The 20,135-nt window shown below is 34.8% G+C and overlaps 1 pseudogene; it reads right to left on the bottom strand.

The window, feature by feature from the left end:
• On the bottom strand, positions 1-3,621 carry LOC132294876 (receptor-like protein 7; annotated as a pseudogene).
• Positions 3,622-20,135: the final 16,514 nt, after the last annotated feature.

Below are 20,135 nucleotides of genomic sequence, written 5' to 3'. Positions count from 1 at the left end.
AAAATGATTTGAGATCATCAGCATTTCATTTTCATATCTTTGATTCCTTTTCCTTTTTCCTTTTATAGCTACCTTGTGAATTCAGATTTATAATTGTTTGATGCTTACCTAAACAACAACCAAAAAAGGAAAGAGAAAAAGAAAAAGAAATTCCTACTCCCATTGAATTGAACAGCGCTGCATGCAGTTCAAACTTCAAACCCTACAAGGCTATAAAGCAAGAGTACATTTTAGGGATTATATTAAACAAATTGCAACAAATCTCAAAATAAACTATATGTAATAGGATTAACATCTCGGCAATTATTAGATAGCGCAATATATATCTATATGAAAACAACAACAATTAAATACCTTTATGTTATTAAACAATGAATTGAAAGCTTACCATATGCTTTGATAGTTGATCTTACTCTCCATCCACTGGAATGACTCAAGCCAAGACTTCAACTTTATCACAAGCACTTCACTTTATTCACTTCTCTTCACCAACTAAAGCTGTCGAATTGAATTTCTGTACACTCTTCTCTGTATTATTCTTCTTAGAAACACTCGATCCACATGTTTGTAGTACCATCGTCTCCATCTTCTACAGAACACAAGTGGCCAGATGATAATTCCTAAGCCCACAATAAATCCCAATGCTGCACTTAGGTAGACCTCTGACTCCGAGGTTGAATGCCCATCTTCGAAATTTGGTGCAACTTTACTATCACTGCAACTCGTGTTCAAAGCGAAGCCGCATAGTCCTGGATTCCCTAGAAATGATGCTTCTGAGAATGTTTGAAACTGAGAACCTGTCGGAATTCTTCCAACCAAAAGATTGTATGACACATTCAAAACCGAAAGAAATGTAAGACTTGCAAGTTGTGTTGGGATCATCCCAGTCAACTTGTTTCGCGAAAGATCAAGTGATTCGAGCTTCTTCAAGTTTCCTAATGATGTTGGAATTGAGTCTTGGAGGTCATTGTACGATAAGTTGAGAAGAACAAGCGATTTGAGATTCCCAACAGTATCTGGTATTTTCCCTTCAAATCTATTGTTTGAAAAATCAATGGAGGTAAAAATAGTTAAAACTTTCACCAGCTCCACCTCTATCCCTTTGTAGATGACATTCAGTCGATCTGAATAGTAGTGTCCAGCAGTATATTCAGAAAAGTAGAGATAACCCAGATTATTAAACTTTGGTTGTGCATTATCATTGTCAATCATCATTGCCTTCCAATTTGAGAAGAAGCCTGACGATAGAGTGCCGCCAAAGTTGTTTGAAGCTAGGTCCATGATCTGAAGATTCCACCAGCTTTGATTATTTTCCCCTTGGCAATTAATGTCACCTTGGAACCTATTAGAGCGCAAAACTAAAACATGTAGGCTTGATATGTTCTCCAAAAAGCACGGAAATCTATCACTTACCATGTTATTGCCAAGGTTTAAAACCTCCAACCTTCTACAATTTGACAATGATTTTGGAATCTGCCCTTCCAAACGATTGCCACTGAGATCCAGAGTTTGTAGATTACAATTGCTTGGAAATATACTTGAAACATTTCCACTAAGTCTGTTATTTCGCAGATTCAGTACTCCAAGAGTACTAGTACTCCTTTGGATCAAACATGATGGTATTGTGCCACTCAAACGATTATTAGACAAATCTAGAACTTGAAGGTATCTCATATTGCATACCGATTGAGGAATGTTTCCAATGACGCTATTATTTGAAAGAGAGAAGAAAGAGGCATAGGTGAGGAGACTACCAATAGTAGGAGGGATAGAAGAGCTGAAATTATTACTTGAGAAGTCAATGTATTGAGCTGATTCTCCTGGTATTGGGATTTTTCCACAGAGCAGGTTAGAGTGTAGGTCAAGGAAAAGAAGGTTGGGGTGTAAAACATGCGGTTCTTGCAAATCAACCAAGAGATTGTGAGAGAGATTCAAGTAAAGGAGACTTCCATTCCCAACTTCCCAAATCCAGTTTGGTATTTTCCCTTCAATTTGGTTGTCTGAAAGGTCAAGGATAGAGAGAGACAGTGGTCTATAAAACTTTTCCAGTTGTATTGGGCCACTAAAGTTGTTGGAATTGATCATAAGACCAATAAGCCTTCTGAGCTCAAAGAAAGACATGGGTATTGCCCCCTGTAAATTGTTACTACTCAGATTGATGACCTCTAGTAGAGAGGAGGAAGCATTAGAAAATTCATCAACTTGACCATCAAATTGGTTAAACTCGAGATAAATTTTTTTCAGCGATGGGAGTTCTAAAAGAGATGACGGAATGCTTCCATTGAGTGAATTTTGACTTAAATTAATCATAACAAGATTCAATAGGCCTTCAAAGTGGGTGGAAGGAACTGTTCCCGTTAAATGATTATGGGATAAGTCTATGTAGGAGAGGTTCTTCGAAAATGATGGGGTTGGACCAATAAACATATTGTATGACAAATCCAAATAAACAAGTTGAGTAAGGTTTGCCATTGAACTTGGGATTGCTCCAGTTAAGTTGCAATTCTGAACATCTATCGTGGACAACATCTGAAGATTACCAATAGAATTTGGTAATATCCCAGAAAAATTTGTGTGGCTAAGAATTAAGGTCTGGAGAGATCCATTCTGGAAAAATTCTGGAAAAGAACCCTGAAGTAATTTATTGTCTGATAAGTCAAGTTTATGTAGAGTTGGCACATGGAAGATGTTTTCCGGAAATGTTCCCTACAAATTAGAATACCAGAGAAGTAATTCTGTCAAATTGGTGAAGTTTGCAAAGAAATTAGGAACTGGGGCGGACAAATTGTTTTGACTCAGATCGATCACCGAAAGGGATCGGAGATTCTCAAGGGAAGAACAACGAGGACCTGAGAGATCACAGGAAGACAAGCTCAAGACTCGCAGATTAGGGAGTGAAGAAGATATGGCTTGGCACCATTCCTCTCCCTTGGACGATATATTTACACCATCAAGACGGAGTACTGTGAGCTCCGTGAGATTCTGAACAAGCAATTTTAGATTTGAGTTGCCAAGTTTTAAGTAGTAATTCCCAGAGAAATCCAGAGAGACCAACCTTGTCAAACGTGAAATCCCAATAGGAAATTGTCCTGTCAAGTCTGCATATGACAAATTCATATATGTCAAACTAGTTAGCTTCTCAAACCCAGATGAAATTTGCCAAGAGCCGAAGCTGTTTTTAGCAAGATTCAGACTTTGAAGATACTTGAGATTGAAAAGGCTACTTGAGTTGTGGATTCCGCCAGAGATTGATTCATCGCTTAAGTCGAGACCAATAACACGACCCATATTGTCGCACGTTACACCACTCCACTCGCAACAATCCATTTTATGGTTCCAGAGCACCAGCTTGGTTGAATATGAAGAGTTGAATATGAGGCTATTCTTTAACTGGAGCAACAAAGTTTTGTGATGGTCTAAACATTGGGTGTATACTGGAGTGATAAAGATCGAGTGTGTGGTGATCAAGAAAAACCATGGGAATAGAGGAAACCTCATATTTAGGCAACAAGGGAAGACGAAGTGAAGAACTATTGTAGCAGGTGGTGGTTTTAAAATAGAGCTGGGGTTGACCCATAACTATTGTATTCTGGCATATATGAACTTCATTCCAAGTCTATTTTTTTGGGTTAGAACTTGACTCCAAGTCTTCTTCTTCGTCTTATTTATTTATTTTTGGCAAATACTTGACTCCAAGTCTTTGTATTAGCGAGTCTTGTGCTTGGCTTATTGTTTAAAAAATTTAGAATTTAAATTTTTGCAATGACTTGGAATTTCGACACTTACCTATGAAAGATGACTGTGTTTCTCATGTTGAAAAGCAGATATCTGAAATATATCTGAAAAGCAGATAGAAGAATTAGGTAATGGATTTCTGGATTTGATTTCAAGCAATGTCCTGAAACAGCATTTATTGCATCCACTTATTATTGGGCCATTTGATTGTTATGGTGAACAGTAAAAATCCTTAGAGCTCACTTTTAAAAATCTTGAGTGAGTTTTAGATATCTAAAGGAAGGCAAATTGTTTTTGAAGGTCATTAACACTGGTGGGATATGATTGATTTCTTACCATCAAAAAAAAAAAAAAAAAAAAGTCATCTATTATCCCATGGATGAGAAAAACCTCCTTGTGCCTATTGCACAGTGCAACGGCCGAAGGGCGCATCCGAACCGTCCGTGGAAAACATGTGCCCGTGCGTGTATTGCACGCATAGTAATAAACGGTCCGATGTGCTCGTTGCACTGTACAACTGGTCCAAGGAATTTTTCTCCCATAAAGATGGACGTCCACATTCTTTAAATGTATCTAAGATAAGACGAATAACAAGGAATCTTCTTGTTTTGTCTTCAAAATGATTTATTTGTTGATGTTTGTACTTTTGGTTTCATCCTCAGCAGAAGAAATATAACCCTCATATATCCATGATCAAAGCAAGGAATTTTCGGCTTGCTTGGTAAATTGTTTGAGAGCATAGATAATTTTATTCTTGGGAAATCAAACTACAGTTACGTAAATTGTTCTTTAAAAATTGAGTATTGCCTCTTACTATTTTAATTACTACAAACCATTGGAAGAGTCTTCTAAATCCATTGTTCGTCTGTTTGCTGGTAGAGTTTTCTAACTTGTCATGTAGCATTTGTGATGACTGAATGAGCGTCCCTTGCTAATTCATGAATTCAAAATGTTGACAAGAAAGAAAAATACAAAAAGAAAAAAAATACTAAAACAAAATTATATGTTGTTGTCTTAGTCACAAAAATATAATATCACAATATAACTAATGCGACAAAATAATAATAATAATAATAATAATCTTTTTTAATTTAGCGGCCCAGGATGTTAGCATTGTTTTTTCTTATTCATCTTTTTTTCACCCTAGATATTGAAAGGTTGATCATGAAATTCAACACATAGAGAAATATGTATATCTACATATAAAATAGAAAAAAGTAGGACTTACTGGTAAATTTATATTATAAATTAATGAAGACTTAAAAGGCCATCTGACTTTAGGGGCATTTTGCACAATTATGAAAGGTGACAAGGGTTTTTTACTCAAAAGCTGTTCAATGGGTTGGTTTTTTGCAAAAGGTTAGAAGGTTAAAATGACAATCTAACAGAAGGGGTAATTTGTAAAATATAGAAAAATACAAGGGGGTTTAACGCAAAACTGAAAGTTCATAAGATTTTTCTGTATCTTGAGGTATAATTAGGGGTATAAAAGGAACCAATACCCTGTGCAATTCAATTAAGAGCTTGAGAGAGAGAGAGAGCGCCTACGTAGTGACCTAACTTTTAACATTAAATGCATAAACATGTTTACTCACTAAGGAAGGGTTTGTTTTCCAAAATATGGTCCAAGTATACCATATACTATATAGTACTATTTATTTAAATATTATGTAAAAATATAATGTTTATATATGAAAGAAGAAGACGTGTCGGTTTGAACAATTGAAACTAATGGAAAAGGAAAATTACACGGTCTCTTGAAGAACTCCTTGGTATATATAAGTTGACCAAATGCCGGTGATGCAGAAGGCAAGCACCAGAACACGGCGGACTCCGGTGCTGTGAGACTCCATCAAAGGGCTAGAGATCACCGGAAACACCAGATCCGGTGAGTAATTACTTATAATATATAGTTTAATAAAATAAAATAAAAATTTTAAATAAAGGAACCTGATTAAAAGTCGAGGCTAGAATTTTATTCTATATCCTTAAGATAGATTTGTCCCGCTATGGTGCTAACGGACTCAGTGGCGTTCATCTCCCAAGATACAATGACTTGTCTACCTTTGGTAGTTATACTACAGACCAAAGGAATAGGCAAACCGGCTCGGTGTAGTACTCTCTGACTCGAACTCGGACTCGGAGTGACTGACTAAGGCTCGAACCCACAGACTAAAGAGAGAAGGAGGAAGAAGAAAATTTAGAAGAAGAAAATAATTCTCTGAATTTTGGTGTGTTTGCAAATAACCCTAAAGGGGGGTATTTATAGGAAACAATGTGCCTTTTTGGGTATGGGTGCAACCATGGGTCATGTTGGTTCATCACAAGTTGCATCCCTTTAGAAACAGATGCAACTCTTTGGAAAATAGATGTAACTCTTTGGAAATAGATGCAACCCTTTAAAAAAAAAAAAAAACTATATTCAACCCTTTTAAAAAAAAAACTAACTTTTAATTTAAATTCAAAAATCAATCACCTATTTAAATAAGCTCAACCCAAAAAGAAAGGCCAATCCAAAATTTCATTTAGTAAAAAGAATAATCGGACTTTACAATTAGGCCTAAGCCCAAGCCCAAGCCCAAGCCCAAGCCCAAATCCCAAATTTGGCTTATTTAAATTTCAATTGGTTTCAACATATTTTCCATGTGGGACAAACACTTCCCACATTTTGCATACCCATTTAGGCTTATCAAAACACCACACTTTTGAGCTACTTTCTCATTCACCCATAAACGGATTTGAAAAAGTAAATATACCACATTCATCTCCTTGCGGAGAGAAACGCGCTCGTTCTAGAGATCCGCAAAAAATTCTTAGCAGAATCTATTCCAAATCTCATCCAAAGTTTATGTTTTTAATGCCCCCGTTTCCAACAATCCCCCACATAAATGGAAATTTGCGTAACATACAAATGAAAAAGATACAGACACTAGAGAGAGTATTATTGGAAAGTTACTATATCGGGATAGGTAGCTTTTGGCCTTGAACCTTCCCTAGTGTATTACTATCGGATTTACTAGCTAATCAATGAACATGATGTCTTGAACTATTCAACCATTGATGTAAACCAAGACAATAGCAAACACACAGTTCCATCCTGCACAAAGTCGGTTCTCACGGTTGTATTCATATGGCCCTGAACAACTTTTGGTATTTCATGAGCGCTTTAGAAAACTTAGCCTTATAAGCTTTTATAGAAGCGGCCCCACTTCACATTCAAATAGGTAACTTCTTATTAAAAGTATCCTACTATACCCCACTTGAATTTTCAAGGTATAAGAGTCATTAAAAGTATAGCTTATCCTACTCATTGCTGTAGGTAGCACTATCTCATCATAGAAATGGGTAGAAAATTAAATCTTCTCAGTGCTTCTGGTGAGCCATTCAGAATTTCTGTTGTCCCTTTGAACCTAGATCTTGGGATCTCCAGTTAACTAGGTTGGGTTTCCATTAAGATGACTCGTTAGCTTTCGGGTTTAGTCCCATTCCTCTCAATGAACTATACACTTGCTCTCTTGTTAAATATTTTGTAAACGGATCCGTTAAATTATCTTTTGACCTGATATAATCTATTGAGAATATCCCACTTGAGAGCAATTGTCTAACGGTATTATGTCGTTGACGTATATGTTGAGACTTAGCGTTATACATATTACTTTGTGTCCTTCTAATTGCTGATTGACTATCGCAATGTATACATATAACGAGCCCAGGTTTAGGCCTATTTGGAATATCTTCTAAGAAATTACGAAGCCCTTAGCTTCTTCACCAGCTTTATCCAAAGCAATAAATTCAGATTCCATAATGGATCTGGCAATACAAGTTTGTTTTGAAGATTTCCAAGATATGGCACCTCCTCCAATAGTAAAGACATAGCCACTTGTGGATTTAGAATCCTTCGTATTTGATATCCAATTAGCATCACTGTATCATTCAAGTACTACTGGATATCTAGAATAATGTAATCCATAACTTATGATATATCTTAAATACCTTAGAACCCTGATTATTGCAGTCCAATGGTTCTTTCCTAGATTACTTGTATGCCTACTCAATTTATTAACTGAGTATGTTATGTCTAGTCGTGTGCAATTCATCAAATACATTAAGCTTCCTATAATGCGAGAATACTCAAGTTATGATATGCTTGGACCAATATTTTTCAATAAATGAAGATTTACATCAATATGAATCTTTACAAGACTATTATCTTCCTTATTAAACATTTCTAATATTTTCTCAATATAGTGAGATTGAGATAACACTAGACCATCTGATGTTCTAGAAATCTTAATTCCTAGTATGACATCAGCTATGCCTAAATCTTTCATATCGAAATTTTTGGTCAACATCTTTTTAGTAGTTTTGATTATAACATCATTACTACCCATTATTAGCATATCATCCACATATACGTATATAATGACATATCCATTTTGAGTGTTTTTCACATAAACACATTTATCACACTCATTAATTTTAAAACCATTTGACAACAGCACTTTGTCAAATTTTTCATACCATTGTTTAGGTGCTTGTAATACCCCTAATTTCAAAAGGATAGTCCTGTTATTTAATTTATTCTTTTAATTGAATTTTCAATTATTTAATTGTTTATTTGACATATTTGTTACTTATTTAAATTGTGTGACGTGTTTAAATTTTATTACTTGAATTATGACATGTTTTATTTAATTGTTGTAGTTAATTCTTTATTTTTGTTTAAGCAGCTTAATTTAGTTGTGTTATTTGAATTAATTTAATTGAATATAATAGTTTAATTATTTTTATTTAATTTTTAATTGTCTTAATTTAATTTTATTTAATTAGTTTTATTTTAAGAAGTCACGTTTGTAACCGACGTAGGTTTTTAATTAAGTATCTTTGGGCTGATTAGGATTCAGCTTGGGGCTTGGAATTAATTTAGGGTTTGGTACAACTCTATAAATATATAGGTTACCTCTGTTTAGGGTTTTAGGAAAAGAAAAATAAACCTGTATACGTCTGTGGAGGCAGAGGAGGAACAGAGGAATTTTTCAGTAGGAATTGCCAGGAACCTTCGAAGACGGCTTAGAGATTTTGAACAAAAGTCTCAAAGGCAAGTTCTATCCTTACTCTCTCCCTTAGGCTTCGTGTTCTTTGCATTCTTAAACAGTTTTAGGATCAATTGAATCAATTAAAAACATTCTCTGTTCGTGCTTAAACTGAAACTTGTCAGTATGTTTTATGCTTTGTAAAACTGTTAAAAACATAATGTTTGCTTGCATAAATCCCTGTTTAAAGCTATGTATGTAATTAACTGGACTTAAGCATGGATTGGGAGTGTACTATGATTGGGTTGCAGCCTCTGGAAGTTATGGCGTGAGGTGGCAGAGGTGTAAAACGGAGACAGAAGGCGAAGAGACGAGGCAGAGAAGGGGAGAGTCGGCTCTCCCTTATAGAGGGCCGGCTCCCTTAGATGGGAGGTGGCTCCCAAGGGTGTGGGAGCCGGCTCCAAGGGCAAAAGAGCCGGCTCCACACTTGTTTGGGGCAGGCTCTTGCTCCAGATGTAGTGTTAATAAATCTAATTACCTGGAATTGCTTGGATAGTAGAGGAATTAATCAGATAATTACACTGTGTTTAGATTTGGAAAACTGGTAAAGTTTAACTCTCTGCATTAGTAATCTTTTGAGACGGATAATATAATTGTAGCATGTTTAACTGTGTACCATGATCATGTATTTGAATTATACATGGGTGGGATGTGTTAGTGTTGAATGGACTTAAGTGTTAAATTTAACACTAATGAGATTTTGGTAAAACAATCTAAACTAAGTATGTATATATACATACTGTGATTCTGTCTTGATGCTTGCATGAATACTGTTAGTATCAACTGTTGGGGGAATGGACTTTGTTGATGTTTACTCTAAATGTATGTAATATCAACTGTTAAGTGTTGAATGATAATTTGAAATAATTCTATCAGTATATCATATTTAATGAAACAACCTAAACTGAGTAGGTTTGTATATATATATGGAGACTGTATTTCTTGATGCTCACATTATGACTGTTAGTATCAGTGTTGGATATACAACTGAACATGTTTATGTATATAGCTGATTCTGTTTATTGATGCCTACACTATGCTTGTTAGTATCAGTGATGGAGATATGGATTTGGTTGATGTTTACTGTAATTGTTGATATTATCAACTGCTGGATATTTGGATAGTATACACCGGTATGGGACAGTGGTATACTAGGGATGGTTTGGTTTCAAAATACCAAAACCTACCTACTCTGGATTAAGAATTGGATTAACTAAAAGTTAAGTCCTATTGGTTGTAGTGTCATGGCAACGACTGGTTGAGCGGCACTACTAGGATTCAGGATGGATTTTAAATATATTGTTATGGTACCTCGATATGAACTTGAGTTTCAGGATCGACGGTTAGGGAATGTATATACATTGGAATGCATAGCTGGATACGACGTTTAGAACCATACATTTCGATAAGAAGAAGAAAATATACATACATTCTGGTGAGAAGCAGAAGGCTACCATACATTCCGTAGAAGTAGTCCACCATACAATATTTGTAATTTTGTTTGTTTTTCTGCATTTTTATAATTTTGGTATGTTAAATTTGCAGAGTTTATAATTTTATTTATCAGTTATAAGTGTTCATTTCTGATTTAGAAATATTTGTAATTTTTTAGTTTATTTTGCATTTTCACAATTTGGGTATGTTAAATTTGCAAAGTCTATGGTTTTATTTATTTGTTCATTTTTTATTTAGACATATTTGTAATTTTGTTAGTTATTCAGCATTTTCATAATTTCGGTATGTTAAATTTGTAGAGTCTGTCATTTTATTTATCTGTTATAAGTCTTTATAATAACTATTTTATAATAAGGTAAGGTACACAAACACCCCCTGAGGTTTGGCATAACGACAAGTAGATACAAGTTAGCCTATTTTTGGACAATCACACCCCCTGGTCAAAAACTTGATCCAAACAGCCCCTTAAATTTTGTAAAAAGTCAAGATTGCCCTTTAATATTTTATTAATTTAAATTATAAAATATCAAAACTTTTAAATGACTCTTTTACCCTTATACATTTATTACACCAATACATACATATATATATATATATATATATATATATATATCTATATGTATATTGTAAACCTATCAAACCCAGACCCGGCCATGACACCACTTCTACACCTTCCAACCACCGGCCGACGAGTGGTTCACCATCTCCTTCGTTAACATGTTGGTTACTATTTTCACCGACACCTTCATCCTCCAAGAACCCCTCAAATAACTCCTCAGCCGCCGCCGCAAGTTTTTGGCATGAAGCGGACAGATCAAGGATTGACAGAGACATATTCCCTACGCCGGCGTCTTTGATTCTTGACGGCGGCAGAGAGTTGATGTTTGAGTTTAAAGCGAAGCTTTGAGTATGGAGTGATTGCTGAAGGAGGGGCGTTTGGCTTGACTCTACAATTGGTTCCGTCATCTTTAGATCTGGATGATGTGGACAGTTGAGGATGAAATCGGTGGTTTCGCCGCCGATAAGGGTTGTTGTGAGCTCTGTATGTGAGAGAAAGCTTGTAGATGTGGCCGTTGTTGGTAGGAGGTGAAGCCGGACCAAGGGTTAGCAAAGGTGGCTTCGGTCGGTTTCTAAGGCCGAGAAATTGAGGTGGTTAGCACCGGCGGCAGATGGTGAGCACCACAACCTCGTCTGTAACTTACAAGGGTTTCATGAAGGAGGTGGTGAACCCCAGCGACAGATGGTGAGCTTCGAAAAAACATCGCTGAAGAAGGAGCGCGTGAAGGTGTGATGATGATGAGCGTGAAGGGTGAACCCCGACGGCTGAGGTGTGATGATGTGGCGACGGTGGCAGAGTTTGAGGTGTGATGTTGGCGACAGCGGAGGGGTGATGTTGATGGCAGTGGCAGTATATATAGTATGTGTATATACACATACATATGCTCTCGGGTTTCGCCGGCAATTTCTTTCGCCGATGCTTCTGGGTTTCGCCGCCACTGTCGCAGTCATCACCGCCGCCACCCCCACTGTCGCAGCCATTACCACAATCTCTCTCCTATCTTCTTCCTCTCTCTCCTCTTCACCTCATCTCTTCAACTAAGGCCGCCCCTCTCTTCCCCCTCTCTCTACACCCACCACTACAACCGCAGCCACAACCACCATCCATCTGATCTCCCTTCTCTTTCCTCTGGTGAACTGTATAAGGCGGGTTCGGGTTTGGGTTTGGGTTCAATCAAAGGGTATTTAAGTCAATTAAAATGTTAATTTTATTTGAAAGGGTAATAAGGTCAATTCACCATCTTCAGGGTCTCTTTGTCCATTTTTCAAACTTGAAGGGGTGTCATTGTCCAAAAATAGGCTAACTTTCATCTGCTTGTCCTTTCCTCAAACCTCAGGGGGTGTCAATGTACTTTATCCTTTATAATATTGTTTATCTGTTATAATTGCTCATCATCGCGCCACATGGTGGTTTTTATTTATATGTTGTAAGTGTCATAATAATTGTTTTATGTTAAATAAATTTGACATGACATTTTTAGAGTATTATAGTTAATGACTAATCTGTTGCAGTAATTTATAATTCATTTTTACATCTGATTTTAGTAATTCAATTTGTGATATATTAATAATTTTGTTTTATATTTTGTATGTGAAAGAACCCCTTAATTAATTATTATTCAATAAATTAAGACCCAACAAAATAGTGAGTGTTGTTTAAAAAATCAGTTAATTGAATTGAGAGATAATATGTTTTCTAGTGGAGATATCTGTACATTTGTCGATCGTAAAAGTTTTGTTTTTTTTTTCTTTCCTGCAAGCCTGATTTTATTTGGCTTGGCAATAATTTTACTCATTCAGATATTGTTGTGTAAATGAAATATTGTGATGCATGTTAACAAAGAATTCATATATATACGGTTATGTTGTAACACATATTAGTCAAACATTCTGATGGGTATTTAACACTTACCTTCAACTTCGTAAAAAAAAAAGAAGATGTGATGCATGTTAAGAAAATATTTATATTTTATATACAATTATGTTGTAACACATATTAGTAAAATATTTTGATGGGTATTTAATGATTTCGTCCACTTCCCTTCAATTTTGTAAAAAAAAAGTTGTGGTGTATGTTAAGAAACAATTCATATATTATATACAATTATGTTACAACACATATTAGTAAAACATCTGATGGGTATTTAACACTTACCTTCAACTTTGTAAAAAAAAAAAAAAATGTGATGCATGTTAACAAAGAATCCATATTTTATATACAATTATATTGTAGCACATATTAGTAAAACATTCTGATGGGTATTTAACACTTACTTTCAATTTCGTAAAAAAAATATGTGATGCATGTTAAGAAAGAATTCATATTTTATATACAATTATGTTGTAATATATATTAGTTAAACATTCTGATGGGTATTTAACACTTACCTTCAACTTCGTAAAAAAAAAAAAGATGTGATGCATGTTAAGAAATAATTCATATTTTATATAAAATTATATTGTAACACATATTAGTAAAATATTCTGATAAAATTGTGATGCATGTTAAGAAACAATTCATATATTATATACAATTAAATTGTAACACATGTTAGTAAAAAATTCTGATGGGCATTTAACACTTACTTTCAACTTTGTAAAAAAAAGATGTGATGCATGTTAACAAAGAATCCATATTTTATATACAATTATATTGTAACACATATTAGTAAAACATTCTGATGGGTATTTAAGGATTTCATCTACTTCCCTTCAACTTCGTAAATAAAAGTTGTGATGCTTGTTAACAAATAATTCATATATTATATACAATTATGTTGTAACACATATTAGTCAAATATTATCATGGGTATTTAATGATTTCGTCCACTTCCCTTCAACTTCATAAATAAAAGTTGTGATGTGTGCTAAGAAAGAAGTCTTATATTATATACAATTATCTTGTTACACAATTATCTTGTTAACAAATAATTCATATATTATATACAATTATGTTGTAACACATATTAGTCAAATATTATCATGGGTATTTAATGATTTCGTCCACTTCCCTTCAACTTCATAAATAAAAGTTGTGATGTGTGCTAAGAAAGAAGTCTTATATTATATACAATTATCTTGTTACACATATTAGTCAAACATTGTGATACGTATTTAATGATTCCTTTTACGGTCCCTTCAACTTCCTTTGATTTAAATTGGTCATAATACATGTATTTACTTAATCAAGTGTACATGGGGTGTTTTGAATTGGTTACTTCATGAAGGTTCCACTCCACTAATAGATATATTTAACAACTCATTTTTTCAACTACGCTTATATAAACTCATTTTTTCTAAAACATGTATGTGGATGTGCACTTTAATTTAAGAATTAAATTAAGACAAATGTTGTACAAAGAATTGAATGTATTACTGTAAAAGATGTGTTTCATTAGTGGTTCTATCAAGTGTTTACTTGCATTGAACATCTTAAATAAAAGCTGTAATGTATGTTAACATAAAATCATATATTATATACAAATATGTTGTAAGACATACTAGTCAAATATGTTTCTAAAATATATGAAATTTAATTTTGTTTGGTTTTTGCTTTAATGAAATAAGTTATCAAATTTGTTCCTTAAATCAAATTTATTACCATTAGAAACGTAATATATATGACTATATGTATAAATATATTTATCGATACCAAAAAAAAAAAAAAACCCACTAATTTTGTTAACAGAAATCAACATTGATGACCAATAATAACCAATATCTGAAATCATTTATTTCTCAATTGCAAAAAAGAGAAATTGTTTATCTATTTACATAAATATATATTTCTATAAATATAGTTTTCTCTCTCTAGATTTTCTCCCTAATTATATATATTATCTATTTCATAATTTTTTTATTTGAAAAAGAAAAAAAGAAGATGAATGAAATCCCAAAATTGGAAACAGATGATACAAGATCGATGTTTCCGACACCGACGATGTTTCCGGCGAGATCAAGTGAATTCCAGGAGAGGAGGAAGGTTGAGATCGATATTGGTCTTGGCCTTGGTGCCGCGAAACTCACGCACCACCGAATCGTAGGAGGTTGTGCTCCTTTGAATCCACAATGAACTCTATCTCTACATCCGTTATGGTTGGCCCTCTATGTGTGAGAGGTTTGAGATCTCGTTTTTTGTCTTTAATTTTGAAAAGTGAAGTTTAGAAGAGCAACAAAGGAAGAGAGAGATGGGAGGCAGATGTATTGTATAATTTTTTGTATTGTAAATTGTATTGTATAAGTATATTTGTATATGGTATTTGTGCTTGTGGTAAAAATTAATTTAGCTCAATAAATATTTTTATTTCTGTGTTGAGTTGACAATAAGTAAGTGATGATGTCGCACAATTTGAATAAGGGGCTAGATCACAGCCATTGAATCCTCAATGGACTCTCTTCGATGAGAGGTGCCATGGAGAGGATTTTTGCCCATCTTCTTCCCCAAAACTCCTATATGTATAGATGGATTAAGTTATGAAAGAGTATTGGGGAAGAGGATGGACTAAGGGTAATATATAAAACTCTTAATCCATCTTCTTCCCCAAAACAACAACAACAACCAATTTCTAACCCAAAACTCTAATAGATCGCGATGGTATGTTATCTCAACCCAACCTCCCCCCACCCCACCTAATTGCTACCACCTTTCAACCTCTTACCACCATCAACAACGACTAATTTCTAACTCAAAACCCTAAAGTCAAACTAACACCACCTAATCAGACCCCCCATTTGGCGTTGTGGTGATGGTGGACAATGTGGTCCAATGATGGTGGCAGTGATGGCGGACGAGGTGTTATGATGCGGTAAGGAATGGAGGGTCTTGCTGGAGATATCGAGGCAAGAGAGGAAGGACAAGGACTCCACAAGCGATTGAAACCCAGACACATCGACGCTAACCGAATTGGAGACCAACTGGTCTGAAAAATTGGTAGAAGAACATCGAATAGTGGAGATTCGAAATATACATCTGGTGATGGTGTTTTAGGAGGTTGAGTTTGTCATCTTCTGTTCATCGGTTAGGGCTTTGAAAAATGAAGCATTGACCAATTTGTTCTTGGATTTGGAGGTTTCGTTGTTGGAGCTAGAGTTTAATGAGGAATTGAGAAATGAGTTTTGGTTTTGGTGGAATTTTACCTCTGATTCGGGCTTCTCTTCTTCATGAAGCCTTTGGGGTTGCTTTTGTTCAATCTTGGAGCGCTTGAAGAAATTTTTCTGCAGACGTCTTGGGCTAATCTCTGTCGCTTTTTTTGCAATTCTTGTTTTAGGATATCCATTTTTTTTTTTTTTTTTTTTTTTTTTTTTTTTTTAATGTTATAGGTCCCTTTCTTTCTTATTCTTTCTCGGAGTTGAAGCACTGTCGATTCGTTTGGAGCCAAATCATATTAATTTAGGATTGTTCATATTTATAATCAATGTTTATATATATATAGTTATCCATAGAGAGTGAAATTGGGTGAGGTGCATTTGTAGAGATGGAAGTCAAAATTATAATTTTATGATTTAAATAGGTCAAATCATAAGTTAAAGGGTATTATGGTCAGGTTATAGAGTTGGTCATAGTTAAGTTTACCAAACCTGAGAGACTGTTACTCTTCAAAAATAGACCTAACTTGTATAAAACTATCAGTATGGCTAGGGTGTCAATGTAATTTACCCTTACATTTAAGAATGACAATGAAATTGAAAATGAAAGTTCCATTACCAAGGTAAGAAGGGTTAGAATTTAGATTAATAGGTGCAAAGAGTATAAGCCTGGCATTCCAAATTCTACCTAAGGCACTAACCCCAACCCCACTGGACAATCAAGTCCAAGCTCACAATATTTTGTCCATAGTTAGCCCATATATATATATATATATATATATATATATATATATATATATATATATTTTCTCAATGGCTTCAATTTGAAAGGAAATTATGGTTTAACCAATATAACAAGAAGAAAATTTATGATCACAATTTAGGAGAATAAGTTTTTACCTCACTAACGGGTATCTAGCCCAACGGTATAACCTATCTATTCTTAAAGAAGAGGGGAGGGGCTCAAACCCGGTGTGGACGAAAAATAAAAAATTCTTACCACATATGCACAGAAGATAATTTTTAGATCAACAGCATTTCATTTTCATATTTCTATTTACTACCCCTAATAAACTGAATAGCCCTGCATGTAGTTCAAACCCTTTAAAGCAACAGTACGATTCAGGGATTATATCAAACAAACTAAAACAAATGTCAAAATAAAATATATTAAAACAACTTCAACTAAATAGCTTACTATTATTACACAATTAATTGCAAGCTTACCATATGCTTTGATCATTGATTTTACTCTCAATTGGAATGACTCAAGCTAAGAATTCAAGTTTATCCACTTCTCTTCACCCACCAAGCATTCGAATTGGATTTCTGTAAGCTCGTCTCTCTATTATTCTTCTCAGAAAAACTTGATCCACATGTTTGTAGTACCATTGTCTCCATCTTCTACAGAACACAAGTGGCCAGATGATGATTCCTAACCCCACGATAAATCCCAATGCTGCACTTAGGTAGACCTCTGTCTCCAAGATTGAATGCCCATCTCCGAATATTGGTGGTGAATCTTCAGCAATATTATTGCAACTCGTGTTCAAAGGGAAGTCGCATAGTCCTGGATTCCCTAGAAATGATGTTTCTGAGAATGTTTGAAACTGGGAACCTGTCAGAATTCTTCCAACCAAAAGATTGTATGACACATTCAAGAGTGAGAGAAATGTAAGACTTGCAAGTTGTGTCGGGATCATCCCTGTCAGCATGTTCTGTGAAAGGTCTAATGACTCGAGCTTCTTCAAGTTTCCTAATGATGTTAGAATTGAGCCTTTGAGATCGCTGTGTGATAAGTTAAAAAGAACTAGTGATGTGAGATTTCCAATAGTATCTGGTATTTCCCTTTCAAATACATTGCTTGAAAAATCAATGTATGTAAAGATAGTTAAAACTTTCACCCACTCTACCTCTTTTCCTTTGTAGGTGACCTTCACTTGATTTGAATAATACCTAAAAACATTTCTAAAAGAATCTTTTAACAGATAACCCAAATTAATTAACTTTGGTTGTGCATTATCATTATCAATCATCATTGCCTTTAAATTTGAGAAATAACTTGATGGTAGATTGCCGCCAAAGTTGTTGAAAGCTAGGTCAATGATATGAAGATTCCACCAGCTTACATTAATTTTCCCTTGGCAATTAATGTCTCCATGAATCCTATTAGAACGCAAAACTAAAACATGTAGACTAGATATGTTTTCCAAAAAGCATGGAAACCTATCAGTTATCATATTCTTACCAAGGTTTATGTTATGAAACAAGGATCGAATAGGAGTTTATGAGAATAAGAGAAAAAATAATGACAAGAAAATAAATAGGCACATACAAACGAGACAAGGATTTATATGTGATTCACCCTCACAAATAGGGTTACGTCCACGGACGATGATGATTAGTATCACTATAAAGAAAAAGATTACAAATTGAAGAACGTTTTGGTTCTTCCTCACAATAATCTCTCTTCTCACACTACTCACTCAATCAACAAAGAAGACTCACTCAACACTCAAGAAATACCCCAAATAGTATATGGTTTACACAAAGAGAAAAACCCACCCAAATACAAACTTCAACTCTCTCTTGAAGATTGTACACACAAAAGGATTTTCTCATACACACACAAAACCAATATACTCTCTTGATCCGAATATTGTCTTACTCTTGGATGTCTCTCGGATGCCTTTCATCAAATGAGTACAAGGCTATTTATAGCCAAGAATATACTTGGTATCCAAGTATATTACAAAGCTTCCTTTGGAAGCCAAATAGCACTTGTTGCCTAAGAATAATTCTTGCTGCCCAAGAATTTCAAAGCTTCCTTTGGAAGCTAATTTGGAAGCTTCACTATCATATTTCTGTAGCCAATAGATTTTTGCCATATCATAAATGAATTTTAGACAAATTTATAACAAATCTCCACCTTGACTAAAATTCTCCACCTTGGCAAAATTTTTGAATGAACCATAAAATTCCATCCTTGGCAAAATTTCTCCGCCTTAGCAGAAATGATAAGACAACATCATAAAGAGTCTTTCTTCAACGCAATGTGAGTAATAAAAATAACGTCATCATCATCTCCAACACAAAACAAATTAATAAAGAATTTTAGTTAAGTTTGAGTCATACTCAAACTTAACCCTCGGGCTCTAATTCTTCAACCCATGCATACCTGTGCAGCTATAAGCATACCTCTAGTATTTGTGTCAAGCTCTAAATGCTTACCAAAAGCAACCTAAAAAATTCGAAATTTGACATCTCCTTCAGCAACCTTTAGCAACCGCCCACAAACCACCGGTTGGTAATGGAAAGTCATCTTCTCACCCTTGTGGAGATTAGGACGACCTTGACTTTTCCTCACATCTCTGTTGTGACCAACTACTTGCCTCCCACACATCTTAATAGCACTTGAATGGACTATCATTGCCACCAAGATTATTGCAAGTCAATATCACACCTGTCCTCATGGGTCTGCCTCCCTGTAAGGACTGCTGCAATTTCGGTTGCCATCTGAAAACGGATTTCATTATCCTACCACGTTGTGTAGTCCCCTCACAACCCTTTTGAGAATTAGGATCGTAACTCCTCTTTCTAACTCTTCTTTTGCCAAAACCTTATTGAGTGAGCAGGGCCTGCATCTTAATGTGCCAAAGACTGAAACTAATCTTGCCATCAAATTTCTCAATCATGTATTTTGTCGACATCTCAAAAAACTCCCCAAAAACGCTGATACTAATTTGTTATGAAATAAGGATCGAATAGGAGTTTATGAGAATAATAGAAAAAATAATGACAAGAAAATAAATAGACACACACAAACGAGACAATGATTTATACGTGGTTCACCCTCACAAATAGGGTTACGTTCATGGACGATGATGATTCGTATCACTATAAAGAAAAAGATTACAAACTAAAGAACGTTTTGGTTCTTCCTCACAATAATCTTTCTTCTCACACCACTCACTCAATCAACAAAGAAGACTCACTCAACACTCAAGAAATACCCAAAATAGTATATGGTTTACACAAAGAGAAAAACACACCAAAATACAAACTTCAACTCTCTCTTGAAGATTGTACACACAAAAGGATTTTCTCACACACATAACACCAATATACTCTCTTGATCCGAATATTGTCTTACTCTTAAATGCCTCTCGAATGCCTTTCATCAAATGAGTGCAAGGCTATTTATAGCCA

Source organism: Cornus florida, unplaced genomic scaffold (genome assembly GCF_030987335.1).
Source record: "Cornus florida cultivar Cherokee Brave unplaced genomic scaffold, ASM3098733v1 CherokeeBrave_3.0.0_Hap2_Chr02, whole genome shotgun sequence".
Taxonomy (NCBI): Eukaryota; Viridiplantae; Streptophyta; class Magnoliopsida; order Cornales; family Cornaceae; genus Cornus; species Cornus florida.
The sequence above is the reverse complement of the archived record's forward strand: the minus strand, read 5'-3'. Positions and strand labels throughout refer to the sequence as shown.